This window comes from Hylobates moloch, unplaced genomic scaffold (genome assembly GCF_009828535.3).
Source record: "Hylobates moloch isolate HMO894 unplaced genomic scaffold, HMol_V3 SCAFFOLD_5089, whole genome shotgun sequence".
In the NCBI taxonomy this organism is placed as follows: domain Eukaryota; kingdom Metazoa; phylum Chordata; class Mammalia; order Primates; family Hylobatidae; genus Hylobates; species Hylobates moloch.
In genome coordinates, this window is record NW_026657364.1 from 1 (window position 1) to 4,937 (window position 4,937).

Genomic DNA, 4,937 nt, shown 5'->3' on the forward strand with positions numbered 1-4,937 from the left:
TTTTGTCCCTAGTGCCCACTTCAGGGGCCAGAACAAGGACACATTTCGTAGCTGAGCCAACGAGCTTTATTGTCATCAGGCATGGAAGCATGGGGAAAGGACTGAAGCAGGGGGCTGAGGCTGGAGAGGCCGAAGACTTTGGGGCAGATGGGGTAGCTGCCTCCCTGCCTCTTGGGGGGCTGGCCGGGGAAGCTGAGTCCTCAGCGGGTGGTCTGGTGGACCTGCTCGCGGGAGGAGATGACCTTGCCATCCTGGACCTCTTCCACAATGCTACACATCTGACGGGTGGTCACCGCTGCAGGAGAAGCAGGCACTTTAAAGCGGGTAGGGGCCAGGAGACCCTCACTTGCCCCCTAGCCCTCATGGACAGGAGCCAGCTCTCTCCCTCGTCCTCCCCCAGGTGCTGTGAGTGCCTCCACTGGCACCTTGACATCACACTGCACACACATCCCTCCTGTCCCTGCCACCGCCTCCCTCCCATCCCATCTCTCTGCCAGTGGCCCTGTGTGAGTCTTGCCTCCCCAGATGGGTTATTTGATTGTGACCCAGTGTGTCCTGCCAGGAAGGAGCCACGTAGACTCCATGAAATCCGTCTCCATTTCTCTGCAGTCTCCAGGACATAGACTTGCTCCCATATCCCCCATCAGACTAGGATGGCCAAGACAAAAACCAGGCCCCTGTCTCCTCTGTTAGACTAGGAACCCTGGGGCTAGGATCATATCTTCTCCATCAGACTGGAATTTGGAGGACAAGGAACCATGTCCCTATTTCCCATCAGGCTAGAGTCCCCAGAGACAGGACTGCTTTTGCTCATCCGAAAGCTGTCAAGAGCAAAGATCATGAGACCATGTTCCTATCTTCCCATCAGATGACAATCTCCAGAGCTGAGACCTGTCTCCTCCATCAGACTAGGATCTCCAAGGTAAGGACCAGTTCCCTGCCCCACCCCCATCAGACCAGACAGCATCTCTCTCATTTGATCTTTTCTTGAGTATCAATCCTCAGTGTTAATGGGTCAGTTCTCCCACCCCTGCTGAGGGACAGCCATCAACTCCTGGAGCTCCTGGGGACCCAGCCCCAGCAATGTGCAGGTGGGCTGCCTATCCCATGCACCCAATCCCCAAGGCCTCAGCCACGAAGATGCTTATGTTCTTTCTTGTACTGAGTCAGCCTGAAAGAAAGAAAAAAGAAAAAACAGAGAGGAAATTAGATGTGAGTCTGAGAGCCCCACCCCTGCCAAGAGGCCACCAGCCCTGACCCCAGGCTCCCCCACTCACCGGGCATCCTCGCCCTCCAGCAGGTGGCGGTAGGTGGCGATCTCCTGCTCCAGCCACGTATTCACGTCCAGGAGGATCTTGTATTCCCCGTTCTGCTGCTCCATCTCGCAGCGAAGCTGGGCCAGCTGCTTCTCCACGCTGCTGATCAGCCCCTGGATCTGGGACAGCTGCATGCAGTAGCGGTTCTCTGTCTCTGCCAGGTTGCCCTCCAGGGATGCTTTGTGCAGGAGGGCAGGAAGACCAGGGGTCAGTGAGGGTTGTCAGTGTCCTCTTCTGGGCCCACCCCCATGCACAGGACTGTTCCTACCATGTTGAGCTGGGACTGCAGCTCGATCTCCAAGGCCTGCATGGTGCGCCGGAGCTCCAAAATCTCGCTCTTGCCACTCTGCACCAGCTCGCTGTTGGTAGCCACCTCGCAGTTCAGCTCCTCTGTCTGCAGACAGGACACAGGACAGGGTGGTGAGAGCCTGGATCCCTCTCCCAAGTCAGGCCTCCTCCCAAATCTAACTGTGGAGAGAGTGGTGCCTTCTCACCAGCTTCCCACGTCCCAAAGCCCAGAAACATGCCATTTGAAATGTTAACTTTTTATGGTTAATCACTGCATGTGGGATGCACAGACCAGAAACTTGAGAACCAGCCAGAACATGTAGCCTGGCTCTTGGTGCTAGTTCCTGACTTCTTGAGAGAGAGGTGGGGACTCCCAAGGCCTTTACCCTCTGCCTTTATTCTGTGGGGGCTCCCTACCTCCCCACCCACCCCCCAGATCACAGCTTGAGCTCAGCTCCAGGTCTGTTGATGCAGTGGGTGACCCTGTGGTCCATGCAGCTTGCGGAGGAGGCGGCACTTCAAAGACACCTGGCTGTGGGCTTACTGTCAATGCTAAGGCCCCTGAGCCCCAGCCCCTAAGAGAGACCTCTGGCCTGCAGCAGCCCCCACCTTGCTGAAGAACCAATCCTCGGCATCCTTGCGGTTCTTGTCTGCCATCTCTTCATACTGGTCATGCATCTCATTCAGGATGCGGCTCAGGTCCATGCCTGGGGCAGCGTCCATCTCCACATTGATCTCACCGCCCACCTGGCCTCACAGGGCGTTCATCTCCTATGGAAAAAGGGGATGTGGATGTGCACATCTGGACCCATTCTGACCTCTTGCTCCCAAGCCTTCCCCCACGGGGGACCCCACTCCCCACAAGGACCCCTCCTTTGTTCTCCCTCTGCTCTATCTGACCCTCTAAATGATTTTTATTCATCTGCTCAGTATTGCTTCCACCATCAGACTCTATCTCCCCCATTAGACCAAGGGCTCTCCAAAATAAAATCTAACTATTAGGCCTATGCTCCCAAAATTTCCCCTCTAATTTCCAAGCTTCTATGTAGACGTTCAGCTTTGAGAGTGCGAAAATGGGACAAGAAGGTGACTTCCTTACTTATCCCCCGCCCTCGTGAGGGAGGCCAGGGCAGGTAGAGGGAGCCTCTGCGGAACCCTGGGAGCTTCCTCGGGTACAGAGAAGCAATGTGGTACAAAGAGGAGTCTGCCCTGCACGCTGGACCCCAAGGATCAGGGCTCTGCAGACAGGGAAGCCCTCTAAGGTGACTAATCCCAGTGCGCCTGCTCTGCTCTCTCCCGCGGCCTCAGCCATGGCCCAGCCCCAGGGCTCTGCCACCCACTCCTCAGCATCTTTCACCTTCTGCCCCAGCCACCTCACCTCCTCGTGATTCTCCTTCAGGTAGGCCAGCTCCTCCTTGAGGTTCTCAATGTGCATCTCCAGGTCAGCTCTGGCCAGGGTCAGCTCATCCAGCACCCTGTGCAGGCCATTGATGTCGGCCTCCACACTCAGGCACAGGGCCTGCTCTGTCTCAAACCTGCCGTGGGAATCAGGGACTTCAGCCCAGGCTGCTTGGACCTGCAGGTCCAGGTCCTGGCTACTCACCTGCCTTCATTTTGCCAGGACTCTAAGGGGTTGGAATGGCTGACGAGAGGGTCGAGTGGACACAAATTCCAGCCTCGGGGCCCTGGGACCATCACAAGGCCAGATCCCATGCCCACCAGCTTCCTTACTTCTCTCTGCCTCCCGCCTCCCCTCCCTCTCTTCTATTCCCTGCCTAAGCCCAGCAATCTTCAGAACTGGCTGCCTTCATTGCATCCTGGACTAAGGAGTGGGGCTCCTTGGACTGCCCCACCCTGAGCTCCTGGGCCTTGCCACAAGCAACCAAGAAGTCCTGGGGTCAGGAGGGGTACCCTGAGATCCTCCCCCAGCTGGCCCAAGGCTGCCCAAGCCCACAGCTAGGACTCACTTGGGGCGGAAGTCAGCAGTAGCCAGATGGGCATTGTCAATCTGTAGCAGGACGTTGGCATTATCCACGGTGGCTGTGAGGATCTGAGGAGATGGGAAAGTAGTCAGGTCACTGGATGGGGGTGGCTGAGCCCACAGCAGGGTTCTGAGCAGATCTTCCTGCCTGGGGGGCCTCTCTTCCCACCCAGCCCCTCCCTTGCCCCGTGCTGTATTATTGGCAGAGGAGGGGCAAGCAGGACTCTAAAGGGCTGAAAGGTGCCTCTTCTTCCCCTGCTTCTCAGTACCCCACCAGACACCCATGCCAGGCTCAGCCTTAAAGGAGAAGAGACAGCTGGCTGGGACTATGAGGCAACCAGAAAAGAAAGGGAAAATGTCCCCAGGGCAGAAGCTGTCCCAGAATTCTAGAACAAGGGAGGGGATGTGGGCAAACCCCTCCTTTTACAGTCAGCTAGAGGGTGCCCGTGACAGGCTCCCCCAAAAGGAGGCTAAAGGAGCCCTCACCAAAGAGTGGTTCCAAATCAGAAGTCAGGACCCCTCCTAATCCGTAACCCTGGGCTCCAGCCAGCAGCCCTGTCCCCTGGGGTTTGCTGAGCCCATCTTAAGGGACAGCAGGAGGAAAGGAGAAGCCAGAAAAATCCCCAAATAAGGCACATCAGAGGCCTTCCCCACCCTGAGGTCCCACCCCCTCCTTTCTGCCTCCCCCCGAAGCAGGTGCTATCGGGAGTTCACCCAGACACCCCCACTCCACATCTCCCAAAACCCCCTCCTGCTGACCCCTGCTCCAAAGGAGCAAGACACCACGCATCCAGCGGCCCATGGGCCCAGCCCTCCATCTGCATCCTCCTGCCTCATCCTACAACCTCTCCAGGTGGAGGAGCTCCATGGGGGAGAAACTGAGGCTCCAAGGGGCTCCACGAGGCCTGTTTGTTCCTGACTCAGCCTGCTGCCCCCAGAAAAGGGGGATGTGGGCCACACAGGGGCCCCAAGGCAGGTTCCCAGAAGGTAAGCCACAGCCAAACCACTCTTGGCTCCCTGAGACCCTATGGCTGGACTCCAGGCCTTTGGCCAGGGCAGGAGTTGAGGGGGAAGAAGTCATGCCCCCCAGAGACCCCTCCCACCAGCAGGCCCTACCTTGTTCTGCAGCTCCTCGATTGTCCTGTAGTACTGGCTGTAGTCACAGGCGGGCCCCGGGGCCTGCCGCTGGTACCAGTCACAGATCTTCACCTCCAGCTCAGTGTTGGCCTCCTCCAGGGCGCACACCTTGTCCAGGTAGGAGGCCAGGCCATCATTGAGGTTCTGCATGGTGGCCTTCTCACCTCCGGCCAGCAGCCCATCAATACCCCCAAAGCTGCTGCCATAGCCACCGC

The 4,937-nt window shown here is 57.7% G+C and overlaps 1 pseudogene; it reads right to left on the reverse strand.

The window, feature by feature from the left end:
• Nucleotides 1–97: 97 nt before the first annotated feature.
• LOC116465426 (keratin, type I cytoskeletal 17-like) lies at nucleotides 98–4,906 on the reverse strand (annotated as a pseudogene).
• Between the last annotated feature and the right edge of the window lie 31 nt (nucleotides 4,907–4,937).